Below are 22,355 nucleotides of genomic sequence, written 5' to 3'. Positions count from 1 at the left end.
CTTCTCCAGTAACCAAAAGGACCAATAGGGATGGTATGGACCAAACTTCCCAGCTCGAAGGTACTGGAAGGAAAATGCTCTCCACGCAAGGGTGTGTTCAAGTCCTTCTCCTTGGTCTAGCAAGGACAGTGCCCGTTTACGGCCATCCTGTTGCTTTCTTCCTTAGCAACTGCAGGAAGAGAGGAAGCTTTCAACAAAGCTCTAGAGTGCTACATATAGTTACCTCAGGGCTCAGGCCCCGCTCTTTTCACAGCCGTCTTTTCTCCCCACTCCTGGACATGACACCTTGTGACTGTTCCTAATTGAAAGCTGAAGAAAGAAGTCACATTTTCACAGGTTGATTGAGAAAACTGAATACTGCACTGCCCACGCACACTACGACAGCAGCTCCTGCCTATCTGCTTTCACCAAGTTTCCCCCCCACACACCCAGGGTGTTTCAGCTTTCCAGGAGGGGAGAACATCCCGGGGCAGAAGCAGCACAGGAAGCAGCTGCTCTGTTCCTCTCCCTCCTGCCCTGCTGCCTGTGCGGTCACTAGTGCTGCAGCTCTCACAGCTCAGGGCTTCTCGGCACCCGCCAGGCCGCAGTGCATGCTGAAAACCCCCGCTGTGTCCCAGGGATGCTCACGGGCAGCAGCTGTCCCCAGCGCAGCGCAGAGGTTTCTCTCCCATCCCTCCCCTCCCCTCCCCTTCCCTCCCGCAGACTCGCCCAGGCCCCGGGGCAGAGCGGGGCCTTGCGGCAGCAGCGCCCGGCAGCAGCGTTTCCCCACGCACCAGCACCAGCAGCCAGGGACACACAGGCCCCGCCCCCACAGCCGGAAGTGACGCCCCCTGCACCACAGACCCTCCCACCCCTCACTCCTCCAATTGGCTCCCGTTGGACGTGACCTCGCGGGGCGGGACCCCAGGGAGGGGCAGGAGGGGGGCAGCAGTGCGTGTGCGCTGTTCAGGGGCCGGGTGGGAGGGGGGCAGGGGAGCCGAGGGGAGGGACCAAGAGGGGCGTGGCAAAGAGTTGGGGGCGTGGCCGGTCAGGGAGGAGCATGCGCAGTGGCCCAGAGGAGGGCGGTGAGGGGCGGGGTGGGTGCGGGGCTGGCCGGGCCCTGCGGGCGGGGAGGGGGCGAGAGGCGGCTGCTGCCGCGGGGCAGCGTCTCCCGGCCTGGGGCCGCCCGGAGCCTTTAGCCGCAGCACCGGGAGCTGCCGCGCCGGGGCCGAGGGCGGCGGGCTGGGCAGAGCGAGCGGCCGTGCGTGGCGGCAGTCGGAGCGGCCGTGGCCTGGCTGTGTGGCAGCAGCGAATGGGGAAGTCCCGGCCTGGCCTGGGCCACCTCCGGCCCCCGGGAGTCCCCGGCTCTTGCGTCCTTTCTCCTTGTGGCCCCATGGCTCGGTGCCGGATGCTGTGGTGCCAGTTCCTCAGCGCCATCCCAGCTGTGAGGAGAGGGTGCAGGTACAGCGGTGCTTGGCGTGTCTCCAGGCTGGACGCAGGAGGCAGCCAGCGCCCCGGTTCCCCTGCTGACAGCCCCGCTTTTCCCCGGGGCAGGTCCCCAGCTCCTCTCTGAGCACAGCCCGGCTGTGGGCACCATGAGGAGCAGGACGTGCGGAGGCTCCTGAGGGCCGTGGCCAGAGCCAGGCTCTCGGGTATCGCGGCAAAGTGGCTGTGGAAGAGCTGTGCCCTTCTGGAGGGCGCTCACAGCCCCTCGGGACACCTCCCCAGAGACAGTCGAGGGTCTGAAGGTGACATTTCCTCAGGAGAGCAATGACCCACAGGCCCATCACAGCCCTGTGTGCTCAGCTCTGCCCCACAGACACCTCCTGGCAGCGAGGCAGTGTTGAGGGGCATCTGCGTGTTGGCAGGTGCTCGGGGTAGTGAGGACAGATCCTGCTGGGGCCGGCAAAGGTGCTGCTGGTGCTGTGCATGTCGGGGGAGGAACTTTGTGAGCTTCCTTCAGACCTGCTGGTCTCTCCATCAGCTTTGGAGTCTCGGGCCCTTGTCCAGGCTTGGCAGCTCCTCTCCCTTCCCCCCATCCCAGCAGCTGGGACCTGAAAGCAGAGATGTGGGGAAGCTCCTTGCCTTTGGTGTCATCCCTGCCTGCAGCTACCTTTTGAGAAGCCCCTGGGAAGTGTCCTGGGGGTGAGCAGGAGCTGTGAGGAGCCCTACCCCATGCAGACCCCTCTCTGTGGGGGAATGGCCCTGCCCTGCGTGGGCCACTCCTTCACCCTAGAGCTTCCCCAGCCCGTGTTCAGCCTATTTGTAGTTATCCCTGTGTTGTCCCCAAACTGCGTTCTATTACCCAGTGTGCAAGCACCCAATAGACACACAGGGTCCAGAAAATTGTTTCTTTCATTTCTGCACAGAGATGGGTGCCAGGAGGTAGATCCACAAAGCTAGCACACCTTCTCTGCTTCTTACTCTTCTTCCCTTCTTTTCCTTGAGTTTTGTTTACTATTTGCAGGGTTTTTTTCACAGCATCACTCAAAAAAGGGTGGCAGTGTTTCTTTGGCAGGAGACTTGCCAAGTGCTGAGCTGATGGTGATTCAGCTGGGCAAGTTGGTGGGGGAGCAACCTAGAGGAGACACTGACTGCAAGAAGAGTGAGGAAGCAATGGCCTGGGATGGCAAGCAAAGGTGCCAGGTGGTGTGGGGAAAAACAAGCCCATCACGACAGCAGCAGGAATGCAGGGAGCTGTGGCGTGAGCTGCACAAGGAGCCACTGGAGAGGGCTGAGGATTAGCAGGCAGAGCGAGGGGTAGCCTTGGAGTGGCTGTGTGCTCTGGAGTGCCTGAAGAAGGGCAGCCTGTGCAAGGGGCATGGAGTGCAGGGGTGGAGAGAGGCAACTTGGTGGTGCTGCCCAGCTGTCAGCTACCAGGCAGGCTCCAAAGCTGAAAGCAGAGACTTGGAGGCAAGGCCATGGGGATGGGTGTGCCCATGGGGACTGCCAAGGCGTTGTGCTGGGGGTGCCCTCAGCGATCCACGGGGCTTGGTGAGGGGTGTTGCCACAGTGAGCAGCAGGGCTTGGTGATGGTGGTGGCATGGTGCCTCCAAGGCCCTGGTGATGGGGCTGTCTCCATGGGGACTGTGTCCCTGCTGTGAACAGAGCCCCTGGGGTCCTCCCTCTGAGGAGAGCCGCTCCCTGAGAAGGCAGCAGCTGCCCTTGGGGCCAGAGCAGCAGGACCCCAGCAGAGGATCATGCAGAGGGATGAGGAGCAGCAGCAAACGTCTGCTGCCAGGCTGCACACGCACTGCCAGGCACGCCGGAGCGCAGGCGCGAGGTGAGCAATGGGGCTGGAGGCAGAGGCAGGCAGCAGGCATGAGAGCTGCCCGGAGAGCAGGCAGCTGGTTTGGCAAAGGAGCTGGGGTGAAAGAGGCAGACAGGAGCTGCTGCGGCCAGGGGGGAATTTCTTGTCAGTCCTCGGGACTTTCCCTGGGACAAAGCACAGCAACCTGCATGCTCCAAGGCCCCCACGGAGCCTGTGAGCTCTGTGCTGAGGGGCATAGAGCAGCTTTGGACCCAGCTCAACCAGGCCGTGTGCAGCCAGAACTTCCCGTGCACACGGCCCTCAGGTTTCCTGCTCTTCACCAGCCACTCGACCAAGTCAACCGCATCCACCCTGTGAGTCCTTCTGCCCACAGGTGGCCAGCAGCAGCAGCCCGCAGCAGTGCAGCATAGCCGGAGCCCAGATTGCTCCCACCAAAGGCACAGGCTGCCTCGGCTGCCCAACGCACAGGGCTCACAGGTTTCTGCATGTGTCCTCGCAAAGGTGCAGAGATGACCATGATGATGGCTTTGAAAGCCTCTGCCTGCTTCCCCGGAGCTGCCGAGGATCAGGTGGGAAGTGCTGGCAAGGAGCAGGAGGTCTCTGCCTGCCGGCAGGCTGACTGCATGCTCTGCCTGGCAGCCTGCAAGGACATATCTGGGGGTGCCCAAGGCAGCTGCCATTTCCCATCTCTTGCCCCACACTGACAAAGCCTCTGCCCAACCTGCCTGGCTAGCAGAAGAAGCAGAGCACCCTCAAGTCACCTGCCTTGCTCTCTCTTGCTCCTGCCAGGGCTCAGCTCCAGCCGAGGCTGCCTCCTGCAAGGCTTGGCCCTCTCCCAAGTGCTTCTTACAGCCCTGTGGCCCTGGCATCATGCACAACCAGAGGCACCAAACTCCACAAGCATTCAGAATTGTTTAGCTTTGTACGTCATTTCCACTTGGCAGATTTTGGAAGGACATGACTTCTTTGGGGTGTCTGACATGGCATTTCCATACACCACCTGCTTTGCCATCCCACTGCTGTTCGTGCTGGCATCTTGTTATTTATTTTATTTCCCCCACATACAAACCCCAAATAGGCTTTCTCAATCTTAGCATGCTGCTGGAGCAAAGGACAGGAACTGGGGTGTGTGGTGGCGGTACGCAGGGAATACAGAGGGTGTTGAAAAAGTGCAGAAAGCAGGTGTGTAAAAGTAGGGGACTCTGCTGAAAGAGTGAAATTTTTCTGCTGTCTTGCTATGGGCAAAAGCAGGAAATGAAGAGAAAAGAAGCTTTTGATTTGCATAGCAGCTCTATGGAAAGAAGTGGGGACAGGATGCAGTGGGTCCACATTGGGGCCCCTCGCCAGCAGGCAGTGGGGCAGGGGCTCATTGTAAAGGAGTTTTGGGTGCCAAAACAGGAAGAGCATCCCTCATACTCAGCTACCGAGGTGAGCCAAGGACAAGCAGCAAGTGAGAGGGAGGACTGCTGGACCAATACCATCAGCCCAGGCAACAGTTCCTTGTTCCCAACGCTCCTGCAGCTCCCTGGGAGCCTTCTGGGGCTCCTATTTGAGGAGGCACAGAGAAACCCTTAACTTAAAATACTGCAGTGGATCCCAGGCAAAATCCTGCCTGAGAGGCTTGTGTGGCTCGGGAGACCATGTGGCAGCCAGGACGCCTGGGTCCTGGGGCTGGGGCTGCCCTGACCCTAGGCCCCTCTGGAGATGAAGGAATTTATCAGAAATGTTTGGAAAATAACTGGGGGAAGGGAGGGGATGGCTTTCCAGGACTTGAGAGGAAATCTCTCTGCTCTCTGGCTGGGCCATCTCCATGGCAATGGCATCATGAGCCCCCAGATGACTCGAGCTGAAGTCACAGCGGGATGTGCTGCATCACAGGGAGGTCTCCATGGTGCCGTGGGTGGGGGCCCTCACTGCCCTGCAAGGCCCAGGCGCTGCTGTGCACTCCTCAGGCAATCCCCACCACTGTCCTTCATAGTGGCTCCGTGGCAATGACAGGGGACAGGAGGCAACGGGGCTGCACTAGGAGTCCTTGTCGACATGCAGAGGAGCAGCAGCATGTTGGAAAGGAGTATTGGGTGATGAGATGGGAAGAGCGTCCCTCGTCCTGGGCTTGAGAGGTGAGCTGAGGGCAAGGGACAAGTGAGATGGAGGAGTGCTGCAGGGACACCATCAGCCAGGAATGCACTTCCTTGTTTCCAGTGCTTCTGTAGCTCTCCAGTGAGGATTGACACCGTTCGTATCCTTTTATGATTCTAACTTGGCAGAGCAGATTTGGGGCTCTGAGATGCCATCTTGAGATGGCCACAGCCTTTGTCCTCCTACAAAACAGGCTCCAACCTCTGAACCCAAAAGACAGCCTGTTTGGGCAAGCACTTTGTGAACAGGTGGAGGCACCACTATCACCCTGTAAGACAGGCATACCCCAAGGACTTTTCTCTGTGGGGTGCACTGCTGGGGTGAGCCCAACATGGCCATCTCCCCCAGCCCCATCCTGACCCCACACCTCCACTCCCTGGCACCAGCAGGCCCAGAGCTGGTACCCCCCCTCACTGCCCTGTGCCCCCATGGGGCTCCTCAGCCCTCTGGAGCAACCCCTCGGGGTACAGCCCAGACCCACACAGAGCAGCCCCTGCTGGGCCATGGCCCAGCCCTGCCAGGCGCAGCGGGAGAGCTGCCAAGCCTGGGGCTACCCTGGGGAAGGGGCTGGGGCATGAGGGCCGAGAGGACACTGCCCTGCCCTGGTGGCAGCAGCACGTCGCCCACAGGCTCCGGCGCCCCGGCCATTCCCAGGGCCCCACTTCCGGCACCAGGGCTGGCACCACCACAGGCCCCAGAGCTGCCCTCCAAGCCCAGCACGGCCCCCAGGGCGCAGGGCAGTGAGGAGCCTCGTGGGGCCCCTGCGGCAGAGCGGCCACGCCCGGGGCCCCGCACTGCCCGCGCACCCGGCGCTGGGCTGCCCCGAGGCCCCACCGTGCCCTGCGCTGCGGCCCACAAGATGGCACCGTCCCGCGGGGGAGGGAGCAGAGCTGGTTGCCAGGGCAGGAGGGCGCAGCGTTGCCATGGCATCGCCTGAGTGCGGCCCTCCTATTGGCTGTCCTGAGAAGGAGGGTGGGGATGGACTGGAGTGATGGCTGTGTCAGCCAATCGTAGTCCAGAGTGGGAAAAGGCCAAGAGAAGAGAGAGGTGCAAGAGCGGAGGGAGCGAAGCAGGCGAGAAGGGAGCGGGAGTGAGAGCGGGTGCGAGTGGGGCTGGTGGGGGCTGCGGGTGCGTTCAAATGCCGGCGGGTGCCCTCTTGCTGCAGCAGTGGCAGCAGTGCTGGCGAGGGGGCTGCTTCCCTGCAGGGGCTCCCGAAGGGGCTGTTGGGGCTGTGAGCAGGGGACCCAGCGCCCTGTCACCGAGGGGAACTGACCTGCGAGCCAGGCGTGCCGGCCTGCGCCGAGCAGCTGGGTCTGGGCGGCTTGGTGGGGTTTGGATGCAGGAAGCTTTGAACCTTTTGTGAGTCTGAGATGCGTTTCCAAGGGTTTCCCTGGGTTGCTGCTGCCCCCACAGCCCCCAGGTGCTGCTCAGAGCTGTGTTTGGGATCTGCTGGGCAAAGTGAGAGCAGGTTGCTGGTGTCCTCGCGAGGTGTCGTGCCCAAGTCGTTGTGCTTGCTCCATAGCTCTTGGTGTGCTCCAGGACCTGTGACCCTGGGAGCAGCCTGAAGGGTGTTTGCAGAAGAGCTCTGTTAAGCGTGAGGTGTTTTGCTTTTCAGAGGCCTTGGAAGTTGAGGAAAGGCCATTTTCACACTCGCCGTTGTTATTCCCATAATCCTAGATGAGGATGAAGAGTTGCTGAATTCTGGCTCTGCTGGTTTCAGCAATTGAAATATCCTGGATGGAGTCCGTTACCATGTCTCAAATTGTCAGTGCGTAAAAGAGGAGAATGCTTGTTGTGCTCGGTGTGTAGAGGATTTGCTGTGCTTGTTCAGCAATGGGGAAGGAAGTAGACTTGTGAGCTGTGGGAAGGCTTCTCCCTCTGACTGGGACATGAGGCCCTGCTCTCTTGCTACATAGACTGTCTAGGCTAAAGCTAATGTAGTTTTGGGGGGTTGCAACTGCTACGTAATGGGTGCTTTGCTGCACTGTGAGCATTGTGAAGCCAGGAAGTGAATCAGGAGGTGGCTCAGCCATGGGAAAGGGCAGGGGGAGCTGCAGGCAGCAGCAGGGTGGGCAGTGAGGTCCCTAGTGTTTAAAAGGGCTGTATGAGAAAATGCCCTGTGTCCCGTCAAGTGTTTGTAGGTAGCTGATGGGGCTGGAGGAGGCCCATGGCTCAGCTGTTGATGGTGAGGTCAGTTCTGCACGAGTCCCTGATAGGCCGGCTGGAGGGAGAAGGCGTGGCTGTTGCTTGTGATGTCACTTCCCGCAGAGCAGTGGATAGGGCAGCAGCAGGTCCGCACTGGGATGTGTTTTTGAGATGGTTTCTGCCTGAGCAGCGGATCAGCCAGGATTTGTCTGCTGGCTGGGGAAGTTCTAGTGAGGTAATTCCTGCCTTGGGGGCTTTTTGGCCAGTGACTGAGACCTGGCTGTGCAGGTGACTGTGAGGTCCCGTCTGAGTCCCTTGTAGACCGTCAGCAGGCAGTTAGTCGTGGGCGTTGAGAGTGAGGTCTCTTTTGTCCGAGTACCTGCTAGGACAGCAGTGGCTTATGGCTGGGGAAGTTATTTTTGAGGCAGCTAGTGTCTCTGAAGCCCGTAGGCCATCAGCAGGCATGTGTTGGGGGTTTGCCCTTGTGAGCAGCTGACAGGTCAGGAGAAGCCACATGGCCTGGATGGTGGTGGTGAGGTGACTCCTGGGTTTGTTGCGTGTGCCCAGAGGAGAGATTGACCCCTGCAGAGCTCTACAGCAGCAGAGAAAGGCAACAAATTAATCAAGCAGATGTCCCCCATCATCTAACATAAATTCTAGTCTACTCTGTCATCCTGCGTTAGTACTGCTACGTTTCAAATGTGGATGATGTTCTCTGGTGAACATGGACATGGAGCTTGACTTTGTTGAGTTCCTAAGTAGAAGCTTGCAGCCTACTCCTGGTCATCATGAGAGTCCAACTAGATCTTTTAAACTACTGAATAAATCTAGTGCTGGTGTACGCAGTGGTGCTAATAATCTCTTCTTCCCAAAGTGTGTGTTAGGCATGGGCGTTGAGTGTGAGGTCTCTTTTGTCTGAGTACCTGCTCAGGCAGCAGTGGTTCATGGCGGGGGAAGTTATTTTGAAGAAATATGTATCTCTGCAGCCCGTAGCAGCTGTAGGCATGTGTTGGGGGTTTGCCCTTGTGAGGTCACTTCTCTGAGCAGGTGGTAGATCAGGAGAAGACACGCAGCCTGGATGGTGGTGGTGAGGTCACTTCTGGGTTTGTTGTGTGTGCCCAGAGGAGGGACTGACCGCTGCAGAGCTCTACAGCAATATGTAAATGTAACTATTCAGTCAAGCAGATGTTCCACATTGTCTGACACAAATTCTGTTCCAGTCTGTCATCCTGTGTCAGTACTACTACATGAAAAATGTGGGTGTTGTTCTCTGGTGAATATGGACATGAGGTTTGACTTTCCAGTTGTTGCTAAGTAGAAGCTTGCAGGCTGCTCCCGGTCAGCTAGGGAGTCCAGACAGAGTTTTGAGGCTGCTAAATCAATCTGATGCTGGTGTAAGCAGTGGTGTTAGTAATCTCTTCTCCCCATTGTCTGTGTGTGCTTTGGAAATTCCCCCTGTGGAAACAGCAAGGAGCTTATGAGATGTTCCTGCAAGGTCTAAATGCTGTGTCTGTCTTTCAGGTGTCCACCTGCTTTTATGACACATTTGGAACTGTAATACATTAGAGGTTGGTGATTTTCTGTCCAAGTGTGCAGCCAGTGGAGAATGGATGCCAAGTCTGTTGGAGGAGACAGAAGGAATGTCACAGCCAAACAAGTATGGGCAACATTTTGAAAGAGATGTTCTTTTCAGTGAAGTTGAGGCACAAATGAGTGGCAAGAAGTGGCCCGATCAGGGCTTGTGAGAGCACTCGTCTGCTTCCTGGAGAAGGGAAGTAACTGTGTATAGGACTGTGAGTGGATGCTGAGAGGCAGTGATTATTGCAAAGCCTTGGAGGACTAGAAAGGAACTGCTAGTCCTCTAGAAGGGACTAGAAGGGATTTGGAGAGCTGGGCTTTCTGTGTTGTGGGGCACTTGGGGTGCCCTCTGTGTTGCTGATGCAGAGGTGCACGTTTGCTGGCTCCCATCTGTGAGGCGAGCAGTGGTGTGGGCAGGGTGTCACAGTGCAGGGGTGCCGGGTGGTGGGTCCAGGTGGTGGTCCCAGTGTTTTGGTGCTCATCATGGGAGGAGATAGCTGGCGAGGGCGGTGCTGTGTGTGGGCAGTGCTGCCAGAGTGGGGAGCTGGGGAGCACTGCAAGGTGGGGGTGTGACTATGCTGGCTGGGCCTAGGCTGCCCTGGTGTCATGGGCCAGAGTTGCTGGCAGCCTGCTGCCTTTGATGCACTGAGGTTCAGGCCTTGGAGTTGCCAAGCGCTTGCCAGCACCTGCAGCATGGATTTTTCCTGACGGCCAGGGAGTGTTTCTCCTTGCTCCCGGATGCGAACCAAGCCTGCATTTTTTCTCCTTTCCTCTCATTTCCTCTTGCTCATAAGAGCTTTGGTCTGCAGTAGTGTGTGCTGAGAGGCGCGGACGTTGTGGGACATGCGCTTTTCTGTCTGGGCCTTAGCCTGCTGGAATCCCTTTGAAGGAGTGAAGGCCTTGTGGTGTTGTGGTCTTTGGAGAAAGGCAGGTGAGTTCTTGGGAGCTGACTGTCAAGGGGCGGAATCCTTCCTGTACCACATTTCTTTGGAGGAGTGCCTTTGAATGGGAGCAGCAAGGCAAAAGTGCCCTGCAAGGGATGTGCAGCCCACGTCTCTCTTCCTTCCAGGTGCAGTCTCTGCAAGTTACCTCACCATCATGCTGTAGTGTGAGCTTTCTGTGCTGCAGCAGGGAAATAAGAAAGCAGCCACGTGTAGCCATCAGTGTGCTAAGTGTGGTGTGGTTAGGTGCTGACCCTGCTGACCCTGGCAAGGGACTGGATTTTTCCTGTGCTTTGGGTGGTGGTGGTGAGGAGCCCCACTTAGCTCTAGCTGCATTTCTCGGAGTAGCTGGAGTCAAGGCAGTGGTGGTGAGCACATACATCTGACTGCTAGCCTCCCAGCTGTTTGGCGTGCATTATGTCCCCTCTGTTCTTGAAGCCTTTTACTGCTGGCTACGTTGTGGGAAGGCCTAAGCTCAGGAGCTGTGTCATGTCAGGTACTGCTCTGGAGATGTCTCAGCACCATGCTTTGTCCTCTGGCATCACTCCCTGGATTCTCTGAGGATGACCGATGGCAAATGGCAGGTCATCAAGGCCAGGGCCCAGGTCTGTGTTCTCCCTAACTGAGTTTCAGTGCCAACCTCAGCTGTCGAGTGTTGTGGACTGGCTTGTGAATTGGACAGTCAAGTCCTTCTGCTCCTGTCAGGCATGGTGGGTCATGCTTCCTGGTGTACTTAAGACATGGAGCACCATCTTTGACCCTTTCTTGCCCAAAGCATCCCTCTGGCAGCATGCGATGCCCAAGCAGCCTTGCATTTATTTCAGAGATTCACAAAGCTGCCATGAGCTCCAGCAGTCTCTGAGGCCACTGCATTTCCCTTGGTGCTGAAGCCTGCCCCCAGCCAGTCATCTCTGGGTACCTTGTGGGCTGTCAGGGGCAGCTCTCATCTGCATGTGGAGAATGAGCCTGTGGATCTGTCCTTCCTTTTTGTTCAAGTGAAGCTACCTTTTGCCATTTCAGAAGAAAGTGTTTGTCCTGCCTCCGAGCTGTCGGGAAGAGAAGGCGTGAGGATGGGCTTCCCTTTGAAGGCTCTAGGGGCCTGTTAGTAGGGAGGCCCCTTTGGGTGAGCGCCTTGCGGGCATGTGAGGCAAAAGTGAGCGGCAAGAGCTGGCCTGATCAGCAGCTGTGAGAGCGCTTGCTCTCTGCTTCCTGGAGATGGGAAGTGACCATGTCAGGGCTGTGAGTGGATGTTCAGAGGAAGCACTGTTTCCCATGCCTTGGAGGCCTAGAAGGGACTGGAAGGGCTGGAGAGTTGGGCTTTCTGTGTTGTGGGGCCCTTGGGGGTGTCCTGTGTGCTGCCATGTGTGGTGCTGTGCCCTCTGCACCACTGATGCACAGGCACATGTTGGCTCAGTGTTGTGCTGCTCAGCATGGGAGGAGATGTGTGGGGAGAGCAGTGCTCTGCTCCCAGAGGCCAGCCTGCCATCCCAGTGTCCTTGTGGGAGCCCTGGGTGAGCACTGGTGCTGACTGTGCTCCCTGCTTGGAGCATCCTGGTGTGAGCGAGGGATGCTTGCAGTTAGTTGTTTTCTGTCAGCTGAGGTCCAGGCTTGCAGTTTCTGAAGGTCTTGATGCTTCCTGAGTCTTTTGGGTTTTACAGACTCTGCTGGAGAAAGTGGTCTGCTCATTCCTTCAAGGCTTTCTGTGGAATCTGGACCCTCCTTGCATCTTCCCATCTCAGAACGTACTGCATCCTAATCGATTCTGTCTTTCTTTCTTTCTAGGTTGCTCCAGTTGTGTAGGTTCCCCGTGCAATCCTCGAGCCACTGAGGATGGAGGCAGGATGCCAGGGTGTGTCCCTGTAGCTGTCAGCATCTTTGCCACCATTGTGAGCCCTCTGTGAAAGCGGCTGCAAGTGAATGAGATGAGGCTATGCGTGGATGTGAAGGCTTCCATGAATGCGCCCATCTTCCATGGGTGAGCTGGGGCGTGTGGGTTCACCTCCTGGTACCTCTGCTGAGCTGCACGTCCCACATCATACAGATGCTGTTACTGCCAGCACACTCAGGAAATGAGAACCTTCCTTTTCCTAGAAGGTTGTGGTGCCCTGTAGGATGAGTGAAAGACCCTTACAATGAAAGCCAGCATCTGTCGAGTGCCTTTGTGTGAGTGCCCGAAATCCTTGGTAGCTTGAACGGAGGTCTCAGAGCCGTTGGGCTCCTGGCTCTGCGAGGGCTGAAGATGTGCCCAGGGCCAGGCTGCTCGTGGCACTCAACCCTCAGTGCTGTGTGAACCCAGCTGTGGAGCCGGGACTCCTGCTGCAGAGGCTGCGCAGCCAGGAGAGCTGGCATTTCATCAGCCCTCCAGCCTGGGGCTGTCTCCTTGCTAGGGCCTCATTTCAAAACCTCTGCACCTTTGTCCAATCACAGGGCCTCTAAGTAAGGAAAGGAAGGGAACCGAGGTTACTTTGAGGTCAGGGGGCCTTCAGGACTCTCAAATGTTTCGACGTTGTATCTGCAACTTCTGTATTCCTAAAGAAAATCTCGGTCCCTCCATACTTTAGGTGGAGATTCTTGAGCGGATGGGGATGGAAAGCAGCAGCCTGCTCTGCCCAAAGAGAGCAGGATCCTGCCATGTGAAAAGAGCCACATCATGCAAGGAGCCAGCTGTGTGCCTGATCATTTGCACGTGCCTTGTGAGCCTGGAGTGCCTTGGCCACCTTTGGTGTTAGTGCAGGAGCTTCCCTGCATGCCTGGGTTTTGGAGTCAAGGGAAGGCAGTGAGGAGAGCAGTGCCTGGGTGTGTGCAAGTGGGGAGTGCCCTGCATGCCTGTCTTCTTGCTGGCACTTGGTTGCATGTAGTAGACGAGGCAGCTGTGTGGGGCAGAGACGGTGGCACAGCTGGCACAGCAGAGGTGTGGCATTATGTGGAGGGCTGTTGCAGTGCTGAGTTGCTCTGTCAGTGTCAGACAGCCTTTCCAGTGCAGCTGCTCCCTGGGCTGATCTCTCAACGTTGGCCCTAGAAATGGAAGTGGCATCCTGCTGTCAACTTGTAGGTGCTTGTATCCGTACTACGTGAGACTTGATGGGAATGGTCTGTGTTGTAACTTTTTAGTGCCTAGAACAATACCACTGTGTTAAGCAGCATACAAATACGTAACTAACAAGGTCTTGGAAATCTGCGAGGAAGAACAGCAGTTGGTTACATATGGATTGTGTGGCTTCCAGCCACAGAATAACCATGAGAAGCAGTAAACATGAAGGTCAGAAGTTGAAGAGTAATGAAGTAGTGACCCCCAAAGTCAAGTGTGGCCCCCGAAATAAGTCAGCACGTGTGCGCAGTATCATAGCCCGGTTATGCGACTGGGGCGGAGTTGGGCTAGACTCCCTGCATTTGGTGGCCCCATGTGCCAGGACTCCAGGCTACCACAAATAATCATAAATACCTGATTTTTTCCAAAGGAGAGAGAGGCTGCTACACAACAGAGGACCACTTTGCCTCCTCGGGGACGCCCGCAAAGATTGTGCCTGCCGACTCTCTCTCTCTCGCCATGCAGACGATCGGGACAAGCATTGGAGTGGTCCTTGTCGAGATTACAATCGGGTCGGTCTGTTTGTAAGTATCTCCTAATAAACAGCTTGCTCCTGAAGAGTGTTTGTGTGTGTGTGTGTGTGTGTTTGCACTGGCTTGCCATACGAGATTTTTGCCCCCAGGAATCTAACTAGAACATAAATTGGTGATGAGAATGAGATTCCTGGGGTTTGCAGCATAGTGAGATTCGTTAAGCAAACAATTGTACAGATGCTGAGCTGCCTGCATTGGTGGGACTCGGTCAGTGGGGTGCACAGCTGTACCAAGGCCGAGCCACCTGCATTGTTGGGACTCGGTCAGTGGGGTGCACAGCTGTACCGAGGTCGAGCCACCTGCATTGGTGGGACTCGATGAGTGGGGTGCATAGCTATACAGAGGCTTCACCACCTGCATTCGTGGGACAAGGTCAGTGGGGTGCACAGCTGTACCAGGCTGCGCCACATGCATTGGTGGCACTTGGTCAGTTAGGTGCACACCTGTACTGAGGCCTCTCCACCTGCATTGGTTAGACTCGGTCAGTGGGCTGCAGAGCTGTACTGAGGTCCCGCTACCTGCGTTCGTGGGACTTGGTCAGTGGGGTGCACAGCTACACCGATGCCGAGCCACCTGCATTGGTGGGACTCAGTGAGTGGGGTATACAGCTGCACAGAGGCTGAGCCACGTGCATTCTTGGGACTTGGTCAGTGGGTTGCACAGCTGTAACGAGCCTACACCACTTCCATTGGTGGGACTCGGTCAGTGGGGTGCACAGCTGTACCGAGGCTGAGCCAGCTGCATTGGTGGGACTTGGTCAGTGGGGTGCACAGCTGTACCGAGGTCGAGCCACCTGCATTGGTGGGACTCGATGAGTGGGGTGCACAGCTGTACCAAGGCCGAGCCACCTGCATTGGTGGTTCTTGTTCAGTGGGTTGCACAGCTGCACCGAGGCCTCGCCACCTGCTTTAGTGGGATGCGTTCAGTGGGGTGCACAGCTGTACCAATGCGAGCCACGTGCATTGGTGGGACTTGGTCCGTGGGTTGCACAGCTGTACCAAGGCCGAGCCAACTGCATTGGTGGGACTATATCAGTGAGGTGCACACCTGTACCGAGGTGAGCCACCTGCATTAGTGGGACTCGGTCAGTGCGGTACACAGCTGTACTGAGGCCTCTCCACCTGCATTGGTGGGACTCGGTCACTGGGGTGCACAGCTGTAACCAGGCTGCTTTACATGCATTGGCAGGACTCGTTCGGTGCAGTGAGCAGCTGTACTGAGGCTGTGCCACCTGCCCTGTTGGGACTCGGTCAGTGGGGTGCACAGGGAAATACTGTTAGAGAAATACTGTGAGAAAGCCTTGCAAATTGGTAACAAGATTCAAGGACAAGGTAGAGAGGAAAGCAGTACTGCAGAGTATAACGAGCGCCGGCTAAATAACCTTGATGAAACTGCAGCGCTTTGTAGAATGCGAGGGGTAGGTAAGACAAAAACAGGAGAATAACCCAGAAGAGACCTTACGTTCATTAAGGCGTATTAATATATTAAGCTTCACACCCCTAAATTAATAATGAGATGGAAACGACATGATAGTGATGTTACTGCCTCTTCTTCACTTCCTATGCTAATTAACAAGAGCGTTAAAATGCAAGTGCAGAGCAATTACCTGATGTAATGAAACTGTAACCAATAGAAAGATTTGTATAAAATACTCCCTGAAAAGTGTGTAAAAATGAAGGATGAGAGGGGGAGAAGGTGTGCTAGCTTTGTGGATTTACCACCTCGCACCCATCTCTGCGCAGAAATGAAATAAACAAGTGTCTTGACCGTGTGTCTATTGGTTGCTTGCACACTGGGTAACAGAACCCAGATTTTGGACAACAGCAGGACAAACACTTTCTTCTGAAATGGCAAAAGGCAGTGAGAGCTACATGGGGCTCCTCACCACCACCACCCAAAGCACAGGAAAAATCCAGTCCCTTGCCAGGGTCAGCAGGGTCAGCACCTAACCACACCACACTTAGCACACTGATGGCTACACGTGGCTGCTTTCTTATTTCCCCGCTGCAGCACAGAAAGCTCACACTACAGCACGATGGTGGGGTAACTTGCAGAGACTGCACCTGCAAGGAAGAGAGACCTGGGCTGCGCATCCCTTGCAGGGCACTTTTGCCTTGCTGCTCCCATTCAGAGGCACTCCTCCAAACAGATCTCCTACAGGGGGGACTCAGCCCCTTGACAGTCAGCTCCCAAGAACTCACCTGCCTTTCTCCAAAGACCACCACACCACAAGGCCTTCGCTCCTTCAAAGGGATTCCAGCAGGCTAAGGCCCAGACAGAAAAGCGCATCTCCCACAACGTCCGCTCCTCTCAGCAAACCCTGCTGCAGACCAAAGCTCTTATGAGGAAAAGGAAATGAGAGGAAAGGAGGGAAAACGCAGGCTTGGTTCACATCCCGGAGAAAGGAGATATACACTCCCTGGCCGTCAGGAAAAATCCATGCTGCAGGTGCTGGAAATTTCTTAGCATCCCCAAGGCCTGAACCTCAGTGCATCAAAGGCATCAGGCTGCCAGCAACTCTGGCCCACGACACCAGGGCAGCCTAGGCCCAGCCAGCATAGTCACACCCTCACCTTGCAGTGCTCCCCAGCTCCCCACTCTGGCAGCACTGCCCACACACAGCACCGCCCTCGCCAGCTATCTCCTCCCATGATGAGCACCAAAACACTGGGACCACCACCCGGACCCACCACACAGCACCCCTGCACTGTGACACCCTGCCCACACCACTGCTCGCCTCACAGATGGGGGCCAGCAAACGTGCACCTCTGCATCAGCAACACAGAGGGCACCCCAAGTGCCCCACAACACAGAAAGCCCAGCTCTCCAACTCTGCCGTTCTCTTCTAGTCCTCCAAGGCTTTGCAACACGCACTGCCTCTCAGCATCCACTCACAGTCCTACACATGGTTACTTCCCTTCTCCAGGAAGCAGACGAGTGCTCTCACAAGCCCTCATCAGGCCACCTCTTGCCATTCGTTTGTGCCTCAACTTCCCTGAACAAGAAATCTCTTTCAAAATGTGGCCGGTACCTGTTTGGGGGTGACATTCCTTCCGTCTCCTCCATTCTCCACTGGCTGCATACTCGGACAAAAATCATCAATTTCCAAGGTGTTACAGATCCAAATGTGTCATAAAAGCACGTGGACACCTGAAAGACAGGCACAGCATTTAGACCTTGCAGGAACATCTTACAAGCTCCCTCCTGTTTCCACAAGGGGAATTTCCAAAGCACACACACATGCTGGCAATCAGAGATAACTAACACTGCTTAGACTAGCATTAGATTGATGTAGCAGTTTAAAAAGCCCAGCTGGACTCCCTAGCTGTCTGGCAGCAGGCTGCAAGCTTCTACTTAGCAACAAGGGGGAAAAACAAACTCCATGTCCATATTCACTAGAGAACATCACCCACATTTTAAATGTAGTAGTACTAACTCAGGATCATGGAGTGAAATAGAATTTGTGTCAGACGATGGGGAACATCTGCTTGATTAATTAGTAGACTTTCTCTACTGCTGTAGAGCTCTGCAGCAATCAATCCCTCCTCTGGGCACACACAACAAACCCAGGAGTCACCTCACCACCACCATCCAGGCCATGTGGCTTCTCCTGACCTGTCAGCTGCTCACAAGGGCAAACCCCCAACACATGCCTGCTGATGGCCTACGGGCTTCAGAGACACTAGTTGTCTCAATATAACTTCCCCAGCCATGAGCCACTACTGCCCGAGCAGGGACTCGGACAAAAGACACCTCACACTCAACACCCAGGCCTAACTGCCTGCTGCCGGTCTATCAGGGACTCAGACAGACGGGACCTCACAGTCACCTGCACAACCAGGTCTCTCTCACTGACGAGGAAGCCCCTAAGGCAGAATTACCTCACTAGAACTTCCCCAGCCAGCAGACAAATCCTGGCTGATCCGCTGCTCAGGCAGAAACCATCTCAAAAACACATCCCAGTGCGGACCTGCTGCTGCCCTATCCACTGCTCCGCGGGAAGTGACATCACAAGCAACAGCCACGCCTTCTCCCTCCAGCCGGCCTATCAGGGACTCGCGCAGAACTGACCTCACCATCAACAGCTGAGCCATGGGCCTCCTCCAGCCCCACCAGCTACCTACAAACACTTGATGGCACACAGGGCATTTTCTCATACAGCCCTTTTAAATACTAGGGACCTCACTGCCCACCCTGCTGCTGCCTGCAGCTCCCCCTGCCCTTTCCCACGGCTGAGCCACCTCCCAAATGGCCTCCCTGATTCACTTCCTGGCTTTACAATGCTCACAGTGCAGCAAAGCACCCATTACGTAGCAGTTGCAACCCCCCAAAAATACATTAGCTTTCACCTAGGTAGTCTCTATATGTAGCAAGAGAGCAGGGCCTCATGTCCCAGTCAGAGGAAGAAGCCTTCCCACAGCTCACGGTCTACTTCCTTCCCCATTGCTGAACAAGCACAGCAAATCCTCTACACATCAAGCACTCTCCTATTTTACACGCTGACAATTTGAGACATGGCAACAGACTCCGTCCAGGACATTTCAATTGCTGAAACCAGCAGAGCCAGAATTCAGCAGCTCTTCCTCCTCATCTAGGATTATGGGAATAACAACGGTGAGTGTGAAAATGGCCTTTCGTCAGTTTCCAAGGCCCCTGAAAAGCAAAACACCTCACGCTTAACAGAGCTCTTCTGCAAACACCCTTCAGGCTGCTCCCAGGGTCACAGGTCCTGGAGCACACCAAGAACTATGAAGCAAGCACAACGACTTGAGCACGACACCTTGCGAGGACACCAGCAACCTGCTCTCAACTCTGACCAGCAGATCCCAAACACAGCTCTGAGCAGCACCTGGGGGCTGCGGGGGCAGCAGCAGCTGAGGGAAAAATTCAAAAATGCATCTCAGACCCACAACACGCGCAAAGCTTCCTGCACCCAAACCCCACCAAGCCGCCCAGGCCCAGCTGCTCGGCGCAGGCCGGCACGCCTGGCTCGCAGGTCAGTTCCCCTCGGTGACAGGGCGCTGGGTCCCCTGCTCACAGCCCCAACAGCCCCTTCGGGAGCCCCTGCAGGGAAGCAGCCCCTTCACCAGCACTGCTGCCCCTGCTGCAGCGAGAGGGCACCCGCCGGCATTTGAACGCACCTGCAGCCCCCACCAGCCCCACTCGCACCTGCTCTCACTCCCGCTCCCTTCTCGCCTGCTTCGCTCCCTCCCTTCTCGCACCTCTCTCTTCTCTTGGCCTTTTCCCACTCTGGACTCTGATTGGCTGACACAGCCGTCATTCCAATCCATCCCCGCCCTCCTCCTCAGGACAGCCAATAGGAGGGCTGCACTCAGGCGATGCCATGGCAACGCTGCGCCCTCCTGCCCTGGCAGCCAGCTCTGCCCCCTCCCACCGCAGGATGGCGCCATCTTGTGGGCGGCAGCGCGAGGTGCAGCAGGGCCTCAGGGCAGCCCGGCGCCGGGTGACCGAGCAGTGCGGGGCCCCAGGGGCGGCCGCTCTGCTGCAGGGTCCCCGTGGGGCTCCTCGCTGCCCTGCGCCCTGGGGGCCATGCTGGGCTTGGAGGGCGGCCCTGGGGCCTGTGGTGGTGCCAGCCCTGGTGCCGGCGCTGGGGCCCTGGGAATGGCCGGGGTGCCGGAGCCTGCGGGCGACGTGCTGCTGCCGCCAGGGCAGGGCAGTGTCCTCTCGGCCCTCGTGCCCCAGCCCCTTCCCCAGGGTAGCCCCAGGGCTTGGCAGCCCTCCTGCTGCGCCTGGCAGGGCTGGGCCACGGCCAAGCAGGTGCTGCTCTGTGTGGGGCTGGGCTGTGCCCCAAGGGGTCGCTCCAGAGGGCTGAGGAGCCCCATGGGGGCACAGGGCAGTGAGGCTGGGGACCAGCTCTGAGCCTGCTGGTGCCAGGGAGTGGAGGTGTGGGGTCGTGAAGGGACTGAGGGAGATGGCTCTTTTGGGCTTATTGCAGCACTGCACCCCATAGCTCAGAGAAAAATCCTTGGGTCAGTCAGGACTTGGCAGTGGGCACCGTGCCTCCACCTGTTTCCAAGGTGCTCTCCCAAATAGGCTTTCATTTGCATGCAGATGTTTTGAGTCCAATCTCCGCAAGGACACAGGCTATGACCATCTCGAGATGGCTTCTCTGAGCCCAAACCATGCTGTACCAACTTGTACCAAGCATGAAAGGAACAGAGGTCCTCTCAAACAGGCAGGGGACCTGGGGTCATTACAAGGTGGTTTCCTTATTGTACATGGACATCTCAGCAGGTTCTTGAGAGCCCCATGAGAGCAGCAGGCTGCCCCAGCCTCTGGGATGCAGGACCCCAATTCTTCTCAGAGCCAGATCGCAAAGGGGGACACGATCCGTGGAAAACCTGCCATGCATTCCCATGCCCCCCACAGACCCCAAAAGGCAATGGAGCTGGCCCCACAGAAGCCTTGAGGCTCAGCGCATCTCCTGCCCCATGACCCAGGAGTCCTGGCTGTCCACTAAGACAGATGGGACCCTCAGAGATGACTCTTGTGGCAGCCCCCAGTCCTGTCCAGCCACCCCCACAGCCCTGGATTCACAGCAGTTTTTGCAGTTACCAATCTTTGTGCAACATCTCGGGAAGAAGTACCCAAAGCCCTTACCCTCAGTGGAGAGCTGCAGGAGCCTTGGGAACAAGGAACTGTGGTCTCGGCTGATGGTGTCCATCCAGCAGTCCTCCATCTCGCCTCTTTGCCCTCGACTCACCTCTGCAGCCCAGGAGGAGGGATGTTCTTCCCTTCACCCAACACTCCTTTTCATCGTGCTCCTGTTCCTCTGCATGTCAGTGACGGATCCCAGCACAGCCCCCATTAACTCCTGTCTCCAGTCTTGCCATGGAGCCACTACAAGGGCAGTGGCAGGGAGGGCGTGAGCAGTGCCCAGCAGTGCCTAGGTCTCGGAGGGAAGTGAGGGCCCTCCCCCAGGACACCATGGAGACCTCCCTGTGATGCAGCACATCCCGCTGTGACCTCAGCTGGTGTCATCTGAGGGCACAGCAGGTCAGTGCCATGGAGATGGCACCGCCAGGGAGAGAGCAGAGAGATTTCCTCTCCCCTCCTGGAAAGCAGGCATCTCCCTTCCCCCAGTTATTTTCCCAAACTTTCTGATAAATCCTTCAAGAATGTCTCCAGGTGGTGCCAAAGTCAGGGAAACATCTGAAGTGGGGACCTGGAGAGGTCACTGCTGTGCTCCTGCACTCCCTGGCTGCTGCACTAGGCAACAGGATTCTGTGCAGGAATCTGGGGTTTGGGGGTTGGATTGGGGTTAGACATTTTTATAGGATCAAAGTCCGGTGGGATGAAAAAGCACAAAGGGTGGCCACAGGCTGAGATTCTTAGGTGAGCCTCCAAACTGGTGGCTGCTGTGGATCTCTCTTTTATTTGAAGTAGGGTATAGGAGAATAAGGGACAGGGCATAACCTTCCTCCTTTAGGCACCAAAGCAGGCTCTTTGATTTGAGAAGCCTTCAGCAAGGTTTCTCGGTCTGCGGTGCTTAAGATAGAGATGATATGCCAGAAAAGAGCAAATACACATCATCCAGAGAGCTCTACCCAGGACCCTCGTCCCTGACAGACTCCAAAGCCATTGGTCAGGCCACGTAGCCAATTGGAGGAAGTTTTCCCATTTCCCATGAACTTAGTCCACCTTTCCTTCTGTGTGAGCCTGAGGAAAGCCAGGTCTCAACTCTGGGCTTCAGATGGTCCTTGGGCTTTTCAGTGTCACTTTCGGGCTCTGCTTCTCCCCTGGGTACGCTCCTCAGCCCCCTGCCCTTCCCCACACCAGCACCCTGGCTCCTCCAGGGATCTGTGCAGCCCAGGCACCCTGGATCCACACTGGCACCCTTGCCCTCCCATGATCTATACAGCTCTGGCACCCTGGATCTCCCACATTTGAGGATTCAAAGCTTCTCAGGACATCCCTCATACTGCAGTGCTGCTCTCTGGGCTCTGGTGCAGAGCCTACGAGGCACTGCAATGCCTCAGGGCCTGCATTCAGAAGTTTGTAAGGGCACCTCCCAGCTCTGCAGCTGCTAAAGCTTGCGAGCGTCCCTACAGCCAACCTTCCTGCTCTTCCTAGTCTCTGCAGAGTGCTGGGGCAAGTCTTGCAGGAGGGAGACTCCACCCCCCTTAAATACTGTCCGAGATGTGCCTTTCCAAGTCCCTACAGGAGTTAGTTTGCTTAGTCAGCCTCTAGTCATCTGTGATGCAGGGAGCCCAACTCTACCTGCTGGCATCTCTGCCCTTTCTCTCCCTTGTCTCCTGTGTGCCTAGCCAGCCTTCTCCATGCACCAGAGGCATGGGAAGTGTTGCCTGAGAGAACTCACCTGAAGCTATGACACGTTGTGGAGCTGAGGGCCTGACGGAGGCAAGTCTGGGATGACTGTTCCCCCGTCTCCTCTCCTACTCCCAGCCCAAGGGTTAGGAATGTCCTCTGGAGAGAGTGGTTGGTTTGGTATGGCTGGGATGGGTTTCCCTCGACATCGCTGGGTCCTGCCTGTGTTGCTCTGAGTGCCCAGAAAATTTCTCTTCTCTGGGGGCTTGCATCAATGTTTTCCAGACTTTTGTACAGAAAGATAGCTTGCTCCAAGAGCCCCCAAATCCCTCCCCACACACACACACCTGCAGGACGGCACAATCTTGTGGAGATTTGTTTTGCTTCTCTGT

Source organism: Rhea pennata, unplaced genomic scaffold (assembly GCF_028389875.1).
Source record: "Rhea pennata isolate bPtePen1 unplaced genomic scaffold, bPtePen1.pri scaffold_23_1, whole genome shotgun sequence".
Lineage (NCBI taxonomy): Eukaryota > Metazoa > Chordata > Aves > Rheiformes > Rheidae > Rhea > Rhea pennata.
The sequence above is the reverse complement of the archived record's forward strand: the minus strand, read 5'-3'. Positions refer to the sequence as shown.